We start from the raw sequence: 16,337 nt of genomic DNA on the forward strand, positions 1-16,337 counted from the left end.
AGTTCCAGAAAAACATGTACTTCTGCTTTATTGACTACTCCAAAGCTTTTGACTGTGTGGACCACAACAAACTGGAAAATTCTGAAAGATACGGGAATACCAGACCACCTGACCTACCTCTTGAGAAATCTTTATGCAGGTCAAAATGCAACAGTTAGAACTGGACATGCAAAAACAGACTGATTCTAGATAGGGAAAGGAGTAAGTCAAGGCTGTATATTGTCACCCTGCTTATTTAACTTATATGCAGAGTACATCATGAGAAACACTGGGCTGGATGAATCACAAGCTGGAATCAAGATTGCCAGGAAAAATATCAATAACATCAGATATGCAGATGACACCACCCTTATGGCAGAAAGCAAAGAAGAACTAAAGAGGCTCTTGATGAATGAAGTGAAAGAGGAGAGTGAAAAAGTTGGCTTAAAGCTCAACATTCAGAAAATGAAGATCATGGCATCTGGTCCCATCACTGCTTGGCAAACAGATGGGAAAACAGCGGAAACTGTTGACAGACTCTTTTTTTGGGCTTCAAAATCACTGCAGATGGTGACTGCAGTGATGAAATTAAATGACATTTGCTCCTTGGAAGAAAAGCTATGACCAACCTAGACAGCATATTAAAAAGCAGAGATTATTAGTTTGCCAACAAGATCTGTTTAGTCAAGGCTATGGTTTTTCAGTAGTCATGTATGGATGTGAGAGTTGGACTATAAAGAAAGCTGAGCGCTGAAGAATTGATGCTTTTGAACTGTGGTGTTGGAGAAGACTCTTGAGAGTCCCTTGGACTGCAAGGAGATCCAACCAGTCCATCCTAAAGGAAATCAGTCCTGAATATTCATTGAAAGGACTGATGTTGAAGCTGAAGCTGCAGTACTTGGGACACCTGTTTCGAAGAACTGACTCATTTGAAAAGACCCTGATGCTGGGAATGATTGAAGGCAAGAAGAGAAGGGGATGACAGAAGATGAGATGGTTGGATGGCATCACTGACTCAAGGGACATGAGTTTGAGTAAACTCCGGGAGTTGGCGATGGACAGGGAGGCCTGGCGTGCTGCAGTCCATGGGGTTGCAAAGAGTCGGACACGACTGAGGGACTGAACTGAACTGAACTGTAGTATTTTTTCTGTTTTTTCACAGTAAATGCACTATTTGATATTCCTAACAGCATTACTCTCATGTTTCCTGTTACTTCCTTACCTACACTTGTTATTTTCCTTACTTTTTTTTGAAAGGGCATAATACACTCCTAACAGGTGTGAAGTGTTATCTCTTTACAGTTTTGATTTTATTTCTCAATGACTAGGGATGTAGAGCATCCTTTTGTGTGCTTATGGATATTTTTATGTCTTCTTTGGAAAAATGTCTGTTCAGGTCCTTTGCCCATTAAAATTTTTTTTTTTGCTGAATTGAATATTTTACATTTTTTTAATTGAAGTATAGTTGATTTACAATATTGTATTTCTTTCAGGTGTACAGAAAAGTTATTCAGTTATACATACTTATTTATATACACGTAGCATATATGTGTGGAGAAGGCAATGGCACCCCACTCCAGTACTCTTGGCTGGAAAATCCCATGGATGGAGGAGCCTAGTGGGCTGCAGTCCATGGGGTCGCTAAGAGTTGGACACGACTGAGCGACTTCACTTTCACTTTCATGCATTGGAGAAGGAAATGGCAACCCACTCCAGTCTTTTTGCCTGGAGAATCCCAGGGACGGGGGAGCCTGGTGGGCTGCTGTCTCTGGGGTTGCACAGAGTCGGACACGACTGAAGCGACTTAGCAGCAGCAGCAGCATATATATGTGTGTATGTGTGTGTGTGTGTGTGTATGTGTATACATATATATATATATATGTATGTATAGCATATACACTTATACATTTCCTTGCAGAAGGAAATGGCAGCCCACTCCAGTGTTCTTGGCTGGAGAATCCCAGGGACGGGGGAGCCTGGTGGGCTGCCATCTATGGGATTGCATAGAGTCAGACACGACTGAAGTGACTTAGCAGCAGCAGCAGCAGCATATATGTGTATACATATATATTATTTAAAGATTCTTTCTATTATAATTTATTACAAGATACTGAATATAATTCCATGTTAATGTCAGTGCCTAGTCACTCAATTGTGTCTGACTCTTTGTGACCCCATAGACTGTAGCTTGCCAGGCTCCTCTGTCCATGGGATTCTCCAGGCAAGAATATTAGAGTGGGTTGCCATTTCCTACTCCAGGGGATCTTCCCGAACCAGGGATCAGACCCACAACTCCTTGTCTCCTGCATTACAGGCAGATTCTTTATCACTGAGCCATTGGGGATGCCCATAATTCCATGTGCTATACAGTAAATCCTTGTTTGTTTTATGTATAGTGATATGTATCTCGTTATCCCACACTTCTAATCCCCCCCCCCCCCTTACCCTTTGGTAACCGTAAGTTTGTTTTCTGGGTCTGTGAGTTTGTTTCTGTTTTGTACTTAGATTCATTTGTATTATTTTTTTGATTTCCCATAAAAGTAGAACAGTAAGTCCCCTACATACAAATGAGTTCCATTCTGAGAGTGCACTTGTAAGTCCAATTTGTTCGTAAATCCAACAGTTAGCCTAGGTATCCAACTAACACATTCGACTCTATACTGCTATACTGTAATAGGTTTGGAATAGATTCACATCTTTGAAAGTTCACAACTCGAAGGTTCGTATGTAGGGCATCCCCTGCTGTATTAAATAATATTTCTTTCTGTTTCCCACTTAACTTCACTCAGTATGATAATCTGTAGGTCTATCTATGTTGCTGCAAATGGCATTATTTCATTCTTTTTTGTGGCTGAGTAATATTCCATTTTGTATATATACCATATCTTCTTTATGTGTTCATCTGTTGATGGACAGTTAGATTGCTTCCATATCTTGGCTATTGTAAATAGTCTGGCTGTGAACATTGTGGTTCATATATGTTTCCAAAGTATCGGGTTTTTGTCTTTTCTGGATACATGCCCAGGAGTGGGATTGCTGGATTGTATGGTAATTCTAGTTTTGATTTTTGAAGGAACCTCCATACTGTTTTTTATAATGGCTGCACTAGTGTACATTCTCACCATCAGTATAGGTGAGACCCAAACCCTCCAGTGTTTTTACTTGTGGGTTTTTTGGTGATGGCCATTTTGACTGGTGTGAGGTGATACCTCATTGCAGTTTTGATTTGCATTTCTCTAGTAATCAGTGATGTAGAGCATCTTTTCATGTGCTTGTTGTCCATTTATTGTTTTGAAGAAATGTCTTTTGGTCTTCTCATTTGTTTGATTGGGTATTTTTTTTTTTATATTGAATTGTAATCCTTTGTCTGACATCATGTGCAGATATTTTCTAGCATTTCTTTTTCTTTTGTTCATGGCTTCCTTTGCTGTGTAAAAGCTTTTAAATTTGCTTAGGTCCCATTTGTTTATTTTTTTTCCCCAGAAGATTCTTTTATTGAAACTGGTTGATATCAATAAGGGGACAGTACAAAAAAATTTTTGGTCCATGAAAAAAACATAATAATTAAGTTAATGAAAACAGTTATCTTCAACAGGGACACTGTAGGAATGCTGAGCTTCCTTATGGTTCCAGCCCCAGGGACAGAGGTTGTCCATTGTCACTCTGGGGAGAACCTTTCAGGGAGTGGGGGGATAATGACTGGAAGGAGAAGATGGGGAGAAAGTCCTGTTGTCCCCAGCATGGAACGGTCAGGAATACAGGGCTAGGGGATGTGCTCGCAGGAGTCTGAGGAGGGGGTGGGGAAGCAGGGGCTTTGTCAGTTCTGCAGCTTTACAGCCCATGCTGAATAGAATTCCCTCTCTGTGCCCAGCTGTCTTCCACCCTGCTATGCTGAGTCTGTGAGCCTGGTATATGCTAACTTGGGGGTGATACAACCTGGAAGAATCTGAGACTCTCCTGGAAAGATATGAAGCCATCTCAGTTCCAAGGGGCCAAGATTGCAGAATAAGGTCCTGCTGCTAGCTGAGGGGTCTGAAGCTTTGAGGGTGCAGGCGGGGGAGTCACAATCCTGTGAGGCAGGGAGAAAGATGAGTCACAAACCCAAGTCAGAGCTCTCTCTATCCCTAGGCGCTTTCACTCCTCAGTGCCCTAGAAGTCACCAGTGGGTGTCAACTGGGCAGACAAGGGACAGAAAGACTGGGATGGCCCAAGGCTTTTACCTATTTGATTGCAGGCCTGTTTCTCCATGAAAGGATGGAGGCAGGGTGGAGTGAATGAATGAGTCACACCTCCACGCAGGAAGGAACATCCTCTGCTGGCAATGACAGCACCCTAGGTTAGGTTCCCAGGGCTCTGACAGGGAAAGGCAAGATTCCCCTACCTGAATGCCCTTGGTTAGGACAGACAGGAGGAAGTCCTTAACAGCAGCTACAGGGAGTGTGCTGGGAGGGAGCAATACTAGGAGAACAAACTCTGATACTGATGTGTTTCCCCCCTCCGAGGAAGTGGAGAGAAGCACTGAGACAGCAAGCCCATCTGGAGGGCTGTAGACTGACCTCGGGCTCAATGGAGCCCGAGAGCCAGGGTTCCTTTAGTGCTAGAGGGCAACAAGTGAAGGGAGAGTTTGCTCCAAACCTGTGGAGGGAAGGAAGGAAATTGGATTCTGTTATCAGGAGATCCAAGATCAACTAGCTTATAGAGTGCCCCCAGGCCTGAGTTGTGGAGAAGGGACTACAGCTCCTAACTCCTGGGTCTCTGAAGGGCAGGATCAGTGTAGTTGGTCCCCTTGAGGACCACTTGGCCTTAGGCCCAGTCCATTCACTGCACTAATTATCAAACTATGGGTTCTCTCTAATACTATCTAGAGGTCCTAAGCAGACCAGGGGAGGGGAGTGGCACATGGGAAATTTGTGGGGCAAAGGGAAGCTGGGGACAGGAAGGAATGGGGTGGAAGAGGATAACTGCTGTCACGTGATATCCTCTTCATTCTGGTGTTGTCCTAGAACCGACAGCATCCCCTGGAAGGCCCCAGGCAAGAGTATGAGACACAGCACAGGGCCCAAATAAAGAAACTGGTGCAGCCAAATTAGGGCTTTGTGGGTGAAGCCCTATGTATTTTGGATTCCCAGGGCTTGCTCTAATTTTTGTCATCTCTGCTGCACCTTGGAGTAGAAATATCGGCACACAGCTTCCTGGGCCCAAGGCTGGAAGTAGAATTCTGCTCAGTGTTCCTCCTCTGGGTTACCCACCATATCAGTCATGGTCTTGAGGTCCCGGCACTGGGACTGAAGCAAGTCACTGATGAAACCTTGAGGGTCTTTGGCAAAGCTCAGCAAGAACTCTTGCTGGGTCTTCAGCAGATTGATAGTTTCTGTTGTCTCATGGATCTTGTTGTCTAGAGTAGCAATCTCCTGCTGGCTAGCAGTAGACAGCAAAAGAGAATTCATCTGGGTTTTCAAGGTATCATCCACTTTCACATCAGTGTCATAACAAGCTGTCTTTTTCTGATCATTCGGGTCAACACTGATGACATGATTAATGATGATGGGCTCAGGTGTCATAAGCAAAGCATGGGGCTGTTGGGGGACCTCTGAAAACTTCATACATTGAGAATCAAAGATCTGCTGGAGGTACTTGTCAGAGATGACAAACTCCCGCTCATGTCTGTCCTGGAGCTTATGTGTCTTAATATATTGCCACAGTGCTTGAATGATCACTGGACAGGTCTGGGTGTGGATGCCCAGGAGCCAAGCCAGACAAAGGTCTAATTTAAACTGAGGAGGCTGGTAATTCAGTATCAACAGGACAGTACACCGTATATTCACATCTCCTGGCTATTTCACCTGGAAGCCATCCATCTCCTGGGTAGTGGTGGTCCTGTGCCATTCTACCAGATGGTTGTCTGGTCCATACAAGTCTTTGTCCAGTTCGATTACCAAGGACTTAAAAGAAGAGAACTTCCTCTTTTGTTTGGTGGCATCATATTTGGACAAGGCTGAATCCTCCAGGAGCCATCCTTCTACCTGAAGCTCCCAGGAAGCCATTGTCCCTTCTCCATCCTTGGCATCTGACTTAGCCAGATTGAAAGTGTTAGAAATGAAAATTCACAGCTTTTGTTTTTGCTTGATGGAACGTTTCAAGGCTTCCTGGATACCTAGCCGTTTGCTCACAATAGTCTGGTCCAGTTTCCTTTCAAAAGCCAAGATATCCATATAGGCTTAGGATTCTGGTACCATTTCACGAATCCTTTGAGATAGAATTTTGTCAGCCATCGTTTTTTTGCACTGTGATTCCAATTTTGGACTGCCTGCTGCTGGACCTGCTGGATCTGCTGAGGCGCAGGTCTCTTGTGGGACTGGTCCATCCCTGACTGAGCCAGGCCAGGTCAGACTGAAGGGTTCCCCCATAACCAGGGGGTCCCAAGGAGGGTCCCTGAGGTGTCATTTGGCTGCCTGGTAACATACCTGGTCTTGGATAGGCTGCTTTGGGCACCCAGGAGCGGTATAGACCTTGACTCGGGTGCTGGGCCCGTATGCACCAGACTCCCCAGTGCCCTGCCTAGGCCCAGGGCAGCCACTATGCCCACCCCTCCCTGAGGCTCCTACGCCCTGCTGGGAGCCACAGATTGGAAACACGCCCAGGCTGCCATCTTTCCCAGAGCTGCTGCTGAAGCTGCACAAAGAGTCGAACTGGAACTCCTATTTTTATTTCTATTGCTTTGGGAGACTGACTTAAGAAAACGCTGATACGATTTATGTCAGAGAATGTTTTGCCTATGCTTTCTTCTAGGAATTTTATGGTGTCATGACTATGTTTAGGTCTTTAAACCATTTTGTGTTTATTTTTCTTTGTGGTATGAGGGAGTGTTCTAACTTCACTGATGAGGTTGTCTAGCTTTCACATTGCCACTTGTTGAAGAGACTGGCTTTTCTGCATTGTTTATTCTTGCTTTCTTTGTTGAAGATTATTTAACTGTAGATGTTTTGAGTTTATTGTTGGGCTCTCTATTTTGTTCTGTTCTTCTCTATGTCTGTTTTTGTGCCAATGGCATGCTGTTTTATTACTGTAACTTTATACTATTGTCTGAAGTCAGGGAGGGTTATGCCTCCAGCTTTGTTCTTTTCCCTCAGGATTGCTTTGGCAGTTCTGGATCTTTTGTGGTTCTATATTAATCTTATGATTACTTGTTCTAGTTCTTTGGAAAATGTTATAGGTAGTTTGATACGGATTGTATTAAGTCTGTAGATTGCTTTGGATAGTATGACCATTTTACCAATATTCTTCCAATCCAAGAGCATGGAATATCTTTCCATGTCTCCGAATCATCTTCTGTTTCCTTTTTCACTGTTTTATAGTTCTCAATGTATAGCTGTTTTACCTCATTGGTTAGGTCTATTCCTAGGTATTTTATGTTTTTGGATTCTATTATACTGTTTATTAAAATTACTTTTATATTTATTTATTTATTTGGCTACACCGTGTGGTTTGCAGGAACTTAGTTTTTAGAACAGGTATTGAACCCATGCCCCAGCAGTAAAAGCACCAAATCCTAACCACTGGACCTCCAGGGAACTCCTTGGATGCTATTTTAAATGGGATTCTTGTTACTTTCTCTTTATGAGATTTTATTGTTAGTATAAAGATATGCAACATATTCTGTATATTAATCTTATATTCTTTTACTTTGCTAAATTCATTTATTAGTTAATAGTTTTTGTGTGGAATCCTTAGGAATTTCTGTAGTGTATGTCATATGCATATAGTCACAGTTTTATCTTAACTTTCCAATTTGAATATGTTTTATTTCATTTTTTTTTTTTGATTGCTGTGCCTTTGCTCAGTTTTGAATTTGGTTGGTTGGTTTTTTCCTAGTTGAATTGTAAGATTTCTTTATGTTTCCTGACTATCAGTACCATTTCTGATATATAATTTAGAAATATTTTCTCTCATTTTGTGGGTTGTCTTTTTATTCTCTTGATAATAGCCTTTGATGCACAAAATGTTTACATTTTGGTGAAATCCAGTTTATTTTTTGTTGTTGTTGTTGCCTGTGCTGTTGGTATCATATTCAAGAAAGCATAGCCAAATCCGATATCATGAAGATTCCCCTTCTATTTTCTATAGAGTTTAATGGATGGTTTTAGCTATGCTTTTTAGGTCTTTGATGAATTTTGAGTTAATTTTTGTATGTGGTGTAAGACAAGGGTCCAAGTCAATTTTTTTGCATGTGGATGTCCAGTTTTTTCCATATTGTCCTTTTCCTGTAGTATATTGTTGATACCCTTCTTGAAAATCAATTGACCACATATATGCAAGGCTTTATTTCTAGGTTCTATACTCCATTGTTCTATATGTTCTTCTGCCAGTACTACAGTGTTTTAATTATTTTAGCTCTGCATTTAGATTTTTTAAGTTTAGTTGATTTACTGTATTGTGTTATATATATATATATATGTTATATACGTCAAAGTAATTCAGTTATGCATATATATTTTCCACATTATTTTATAGTTTAGGTTATTGCATGATATTAAGTGTAGTTCCCTGTGTTATATGGTAAATTCTGTTGGTTTAGTAGTTAGTTTTGAAATTAGGAATTGTGAGTTCTTTAATTTTATACTTTTTCATAATTGTTTTGGCTATTCAAGATTCCTCAAGAATTTTAGAATTGATTTTTCTGTTTTTGCAAAAATATCTTGTGATTTTGATAGGAGTTGAAAAGAATCTGTAGACCACTTTGAGTAGTATTGCCATCTTAAAAATATTTGTGTTTTTAACTTTTTCTGTCTGTGAAAAGATTGCTGTTTTGAAGCTTACCAGAAGTCTTTCACCTCCTTGGTTAAATTTATTCCTAAATATTTAATTCTTTCTGATGCTATTGTAAATGTAATTGTTTTCCAAGTTTCCATTTTGGATTGTTGGTTGTTAGTATAGAGAAATACAGCTGATTTTTTTGTGTGAATTTTGTATCCACCAGCTTTGCAATTTGTTTATTAACTGTGTTAAGAATTTTTGTTATGAATTCTTTTAAGATTTCCTACATGTAAGTTGTCATCTGTGGACAGAGATAAGTTTACTCTTCCTTTACAGTTTGGATTATAATATGCTACTTTAAACAATTGTTAAGTGAGCATGAAACCATTTACCTCAGATTGGGACTTGACTCCATTTGGATAGGACTCAAACCCAGCCAAAACCCGTGGTACCTGGTTTCAGGGCCAAATAAAAATAAAGCTCAGGTTCTTGATGTCTCATCACAAAAAGAATTCAGTGAGAGACAAAGTGATAGGTAAGAGGTAGATTTATTCAGATTCTGAGAGAAGCACACTCCATAGACAGAGTGTAGACCACTGCAGAGGGCTTGTGTGGCTGCAAAATGTGGTCTGGTTAGTTTTTATAGGCTGGGTAATTTAATATGCTAATGAGTTGGAGGATTATTCCAACTATTTTTGGAAGGGGACGGAGATTTCCAGGATTTGGGGCACTGCCCACTCCTTGGTCTTTTAACAGTGCCTTGGAACTGTCATGGTACCTCTGGGTGTGTCATGTCACTTACTGATTGAGGACCAAGGTCTAGTCTTTGTCTGCCATCTTGGTCCCACTTGATTCTAATCGACTTATGTTATGTCCTTCAGTTCAGTTCAGTCACTCAGTCATGTCCTACTCTTTGCGACCTCATAGACTGCAGCATGACAGGCTTCCCTGTCCATCACCAACTCCTGGAGCTTGCTCAAACTCATGTCCATGGAGTCGGTGATGTCATCCAACCGTCTCATCTTCTGTCACCCCCTTCTCCTCCCACCTTCAATCTTTGCCAGCATCAGTGTCTTTTCAAATGAGTCAGTTCTTTGCAACAAGTGGCCAGTGTATTAGAGCTTCAGCTTCAGCATCAGTCCTTCCAATGAATATTCAGGACTGATTTCCTTTAGGATTGACTGGTTTGAGCTCCTTGCAGTCCAAGGGACTCTCAAGAGTCTTCTCCAACACCACAGTTCAAAAGCATCAATTCTTCGGCACTCAGCTTTCTTTATAGTTCAGCTCTCACATCCATACATGACTACTGGGTAAACCATAACTTAGACTAGATGGACCTTTGTTGGCAAAGTAATGTCTCTGCTTTTTAATATGCTGTCTAGGTTGGTCATAGCTTCTCTTCCAAGGAGCAAGCATCTTTTAATTTCATGGCTGCAGTCACCATCTGCAGTGATTTTGGAGCCCAAGAAAATAAAGTCTCTCACTGTTTCCATTGTTTCCGCATTTATTTGTCATGAAGTGATGAGACCAGATGCCATGATCTTAGTTTTCTGAATCTTGAGTTTTAAGCCACATTTTTCATTCTCTTCTTTCACTTTCATCAAGAGGCTCTTTAGTTCTTCGCTTTCTGCTATAAGGGTGGTGTCATTTGCGTATCTGAGGTTATTGATATTTCTCCTGGCAATCTTGATTCCAGCTTGTGCTTCATCCAGCCCAGCGTTTCTCATGATGTACTCTGCATATAAGTTAAATAAGCAGGGTGACAATATACAGCTTTGACGTACTCCTTTCCCAATTTGGAACCAGTCGATTGTTCCATGTCCAGTTTTAAATGTTGCTTCTTGACCTGCATACAGAATTCTCATGAGTCAGGTAAGGTGGTCTGATATTCCCATCTCTTTCAGAATTTTGTACAGTTTGTTGTGATCCACACGGTCAAAGGCTTTGGCGTAGTCAATATAGCAGGAGTAGATGTTTTTCTGGAATTTTCTTGCCTTTTTGATGATCCAGCAGATGTTGGCAATTTGATCTCTGGTTCCTCTGCCTTTTCTAAATCCAGCTTGAGCATCTGGAAGTTCATGGTTCACATACTGTTGAAACCTGGCTTGGAGAATTTTGAGTATTACTTTGATTGTGTGTGAGATGAGTGCAATTGTGCGGTTTCTGAACATTCTTTGACATTGCCTTTCTTTGGGATTGGAATGAAAACTGACCTTTTCCAGTCCCGTGGCCACTGCTGACTTTTCCAAATTTGCTGGCACATTGAGCGCAGTATTTTCACAGCATCATCTTTTAGGATTTGAAATAGCTGAACTGGAATTCCATTACCTCCACTAGCTTTGTTCATAGTGATGCTTCCTAAGGCCCACTAGACTTCACATTCCAGTATGTCTGGCTCTAGGTGAGTGATCACACCATCATGATTATCTTGGTCGTGAAGATCTTTTTTGTATAGTTCTTCTGTGTATTCTTGCCACCTGTTCTTAATATCTTCTGCTTCTGTTAGATCCATACCATTTCTGTCCTTTATTATGCCCATTTTTGCACGAAATGTTCCCTTGGTATCTCTAACTTTCTTGAAGAGATCTCTAGTTTTTCCCATTCTGTTGTTTTCCTCTATTTCTTTACATTGATCACTGAGGAAGGCTTTCTTATCTCTCCTTGCTATTCTTTAGAACTCTGCATTCAAATTGCTGTATCTTTCCTTTTCTTCTTTGCCTTTAGATTCTCTTCTTTTCTCAGCTATTTGTAAGGCCTCTTTCAGCCAACCATTTTGCCTTTCTTTTTCTTAGGGGTGGTCTTGATCACTACCTCTTGTACAATGTCATGAAGCTTCATCCATAGTTCTTCAGGTACTCTGTCAGATCTAATCCCTTGAATCTATTTCTTACTTCCACTGTATATTCGTAAGAGATTTGATTTAGGTCACACCTGAATGGTGTAGTGGGGTATGTCATTCTTTCAAAGTTGTGCCCTGTACCTTTCCCTCCTGTTACAAGCAGATATTTAATTACCAATGATTTGTTTATAAAAAGACCAGTTTTAGTCACTATATTCATGATTCAGTTCAGTTCAGTTGCTCAGTCGTGTCCGACTCTTTGCAACCCCATGAACTTCAGCACGCCAGGCCTCCCTGTCCATCACCAATTTCCGGAGTCCATCCAAACCCATGTCCATTGATTCGATGATGCTATGCAACCATCTCATCCTCTGTCATCCCCTTCTCTTCCTGCCCTCAATCTTTCCCAGCATCAGGGTCTTTTCAAATGAGTCAGCTCTTCGCATCAGGTGGCCAAAGTATTGGAGTTTCAGCTTCAACATCAGTCCTTCCAGTGAACACCCAGGACTGATCTGCTTTAGGATGGACTGGTTGGCTCTCCTTGCAAGTCCAAGGCACTCTCAAGAGTCTTCTCCAACACCACAGTTCAAAAGCATCAATTCTTTGGTGTTCAGCTTTCTTTATAGTCCCACTCACATCCATACATGACCACTGGAAAAACTATAGCCTTGACTAGATGGACCTTTGTTGACAAAGTAATGTCTCTGCTTTTTAATATGCTGTCTAGGTTGGTCATAACTTTCCTTCTAAGGAGTAAGCATCTTTTAGTTTCATGGCTGCAGTCACCATGTGCAGTGATTTTGGAACCCAGAAAAATAAAGTCAGCCACTGTTTCCACTGTTTCCCCATCTGTTTGCCATGAAGTAGTGGGACAGGAATGCCATGATCTTCGTTTTCTTAATGTTGAGCTTTAAGCCAACTTTTTCACTCTCCTTTTTCACTTTCATCAAGAGGCTTTTTAGTTTTTCTCCACTTTCTGCCATAAGGGTGGTGTCATCTGCATATCAGAGGTTATTGATATTTCCAAATTTCAGACATACTGTGTGATCTATTGCTGTGTTTTAAAAATAGCTGCTTATCCGTTGGAACAAGTAGGTGAATGGGTGAAAATTAAAAATAAGGGTTTTGGTTTTTATTTTGTGTTGTTTTTTGGCCATACCATGAGTTCCGAGCCCATGGGATTGTGAGCACAGAGTTCTAACCAGTGGACCACAGGGAATTCCCAGTGTTAGATGTTTCTGTTGTGAAATACTAGGTAACACATACACAGAATCTTTCTTTCAACTACATGTAAATCTGTAAATATCTCAAAATGAAAAGTTTAATTAAAAAAGGCTAGCTCTTTTACGCATATGCTTATCCAATTAATAATGCAGAAATTATGAAGCACTAGTAATTTTTAGAACTCTAGAGTTCCTCATGGAAAAAAAGTTGTAAAACATTCAAGGTAAAGAACATGGCCCATAGTTCAAAACACTGATATTAGAACTTAAAACTTGGTCTGAAATTCAGTCATTATGATACGGTTATCCTACATTAGCACTTTAGATTTTTATTTTGGTTTACTTGAAGATAAATAGATTAGATTTTACATCAAGACCATGTTGTTAATTGTGTATCTGTAAGTATAAAGGGTGATCACATTCCTCTAAAATAGATTTTTAACTACTCCTTTTTTCAAGGTTTATTTATTTATTTTTGGTTGTGATAAGTCTTTGTTGCTTTACTCAGGCCTTTTCTAGTTGCGGTGAGTGTGGGCTACTCTTAGTTATAGTACGTGGGCTTCCCAATGTGGTGGCTTCTCTTTTTGTGGAGCACAGGGTCTAGGGTGTGCAGGCTTCAGTAGTTGCCGCTCTTGGGCTCAGTAATTATGGCTTGCAGGCTCTAGAGTCAGGCTCAGTGGTTGTGATGCACAGGCTTAGCTGTTCCACAGCATGTGGAATCTTCCCAGACCAGGGATCAAACCTGTGTCCCCTGCATTGACAGGCAAATTCTTATACATTGTGCCACCAAGAAAGTCCCTTACTCTTATAGGATCATTTTAAGGATTTTTATCTAGGACCTTGAATGATATAATGTTTAGTACTGGTTGAGTAAGTTTCCCATTTTGCCCGAGGAGTAATAGAATGACAACCACATCTGGATTTAATAAAAATAACTTAAAATAGGTCACAGTTATAAAACTGATAAGTTAATGCATGCAGTTTTGCCTTAGGAAAAGATCTTTCAATTTACAAAAGGGTTGATAAGTGCTATCTTTTATTTTCATTTGTATTTTTTGCATTTTTATTTATTTTTACTTTTATTGGAGTATAGTTGCTTTGTAATGTGTTAGTTTCTACTCTACAGCAAAGTGAATCAGCTATACATATACATATAGCCCCTCATTTTTGTATTTTCTTCCTATTTAGGCCAACACAGAGCACTGAGTTTAGTTCCTGTGCTATACAGTAGGTTCTCATTAGTTACCTATTTTTTACATAGTATTGATAGTATATATATGTCAGTCCCAATCTCTCAATTCATCCCACCACCCACTTCCCTCTTGGTATCCATTTTGTTCTGTAAGCCTGTGTCTCTGTCTCTACTTTGTAAATAAGATTGTCTATACCATTTTTTTCAGATTACACATATATGTGTTAATATGGTGTTTATCTTTTTGACTTCACTCTGTAATGCTGTCTCTTAAATAGATTTCTGAACAATTTAGAAGATATTCAAGAAAATCTTAAGGAATACTATGGAATTTGTCAAAAATTAATTTTAGTGCGTATTCTAAATGACATTTGTCTAATTCCAAAATTCACATCTGCCCTTAAAGAGAAAATTTTTCAAATGAATGGGCAAAATTTTTAAGTATCAATATTTTCTCACCATTGGGTTTCTGGCTGGTCTTGTAATTCAGGCTCTTCTGTCAATGGGATTCTCCAGGAATGGGTTACCATTTCTTGCTCCAGGAGGTCTTCCTGAACCAGTAATTGAACCCGCATCTCTTATGGCTCCTGCATTGGCAGGCAGGTTCTTTACCCACTGAGCCATCAGGGAAGCCCTAGTAAGTTCTGAATTGTGTCCTCTTGTTTTAATTTTTCCATATAATCGTACTGTTAATGAGCTGCATTGATTTATTCATAGTCTTGACATTGTTCAGCTACAGCATGAATTCATGTGATAGCTGGTTTTGTGGTTGGATTGCTGTGAGCTCTAGGAATGAACAGGATAATCATCATTATGCTGTATCATTTCTACATCATTTGCTATACTTCTTTCATTTCTAAAGTACAGTTTTTTCAATGTTTGCTAATCTGTTGATGGAACAAGATGTAGAATGACATTGTTCCTTCTTGTCTTTTCTTCTGGTTCCATTCTCTAGTTGAAGATTTAAGGACACTGAGTGACTTGATATTTTTGGACATCTGACTCATTTCCAAAGAAAGGTTATGGCAAAAATAGAAACCATAACCTCTTGGTATCTATATTCTAGAGTCAAGTTTGTTTAAAGATTTTTTTAAAACAACCCTCTCCACCAACAACGAAATCTCACACAAGATCTCTAGTTGCAGTATGCCTGTTAAATTTCATTTCTTTTTCATTCCTTAAATATCTTGGATCTTCCCAAGCAAACATAGAAGACTGGTATGGAGAGGCCACTGGCCTTGGAGCCCAGCACCCTGCTTGAATCTGGGAGGTGTCTGGCTTATGAAGGCCTCACAGATATTACCTGATTTCTAGTGGTTTTTTCTTAAAGCCTTTTATTTATTTATTTATTTTTGGCTCTGCTGGGTCTTTGTTGCTGAGCTTTTTCTAGTTGTGGAGAGTAGGGGCTACTGTTTGTTATGGTGGGCAGGCTTCTGGTTGCAGTGATTTCTTCTGTTGCAGGACACAGGCTCTAGGCACAAGACTTCAGTGGTTGTGGTACGTGGACTCAGTAGTTGAGGCTCACAGACTCCAGAGCGCAGGCTCAGTAGGTGTGGTGCATGGGCTTAGTTACCCCATGGCACATGGGATTTTCTCAGACTAGGGGTCAAACCTATGTCCCCTGTATTGCAAGGCAGATTCTTAACCAGTGGACCACCAGAGAAGCTCCACCTTACTGTTTTAATGTACATTCTTTTGATGATTAGTGAGATTGGAGTGCTTTTCTCCTAATTTTTTTTTTACATAGTTATATTCCATTAAAAAAAAATTTGTCTTTTATTCATTCATATACTCATTGTGTCGCTCAGTTGTTTCTGACTCGTGCGACCCCATGAGATTGGAGTACTTTTTCTCCCAGTTCTTTTTTTACATAGTTATATTCCATTTTTTAATTGTCTTTTATTCACTTATATACTAGGAATTTATTATTATTATTATTGGTCGCACTGTATGGCATATGAAATCTTAGTTCCCTGACCAGGGATTGAATCCATGCCCTCTGCAATGGAAGCCTGGAGTCCTAACTATTGGACCATTAGGGATTCCCAGTTTTATTTAATATAATAAGAATCTTTTTATTTTCAGATGATTTTGCTGACTAAATTTTATTTATGGATTTTTTGGGGAAAGTGTGTGCACAAGTTTTATGTCTTATGTTTTATTACATGCATTCTTTTTTTTAAGGTAAATTCTTTTTTTTTATATGATTTGGGAGAATGGCATTAAAACATGTATTACATACATTCTTAAATTCCATCCTCTACTTTTTATTTTCCATTGAGGTAAAATTCACATAAAACAGAATTTACCATTCTAAAATCATTTCAGTATATAATTCAGTTAAAAAATT

The 16,337-nt window shown here is 40.0% G+C and overlaps 1 protein-coding gene and 1 pseudogene across 10 annotated transcripts in view; one reads left to right on the plus strand and one right to left on the minus strand.

The window, feature by feature from the left end:
- ATRX (ATRX chromatin remodeler) overlaps nt 1–16,337 on the plus strand; it is a 286,342-nt gene that overhangs the window by 55,647 nt on the left and 214,358 nt on the right. The gene's annotated exons all lie outside the window — the stretch shown is intronic.
- On the minus strand, nt 5,088–6,628 carry LOC133243137 (SWI/SNF-related matrix-associated actin-dependent regulator of chromatin subfamily D member 1-like; annotated as a pseudogene).

The sequence above is a fragment of the Bos javanicus genome, chromosome X, assembly GCF_032452875.1.
Source record: "Bos javanicus breed banteng chromosome X, ARS-OSU_banteng_1.0, whole genome shotgun sequence".
NCBI lineage: Eukaryota > Metazoa > Chordata > Mammalia > Artiodactyla > Bovidae > Bos > Bos javanicus.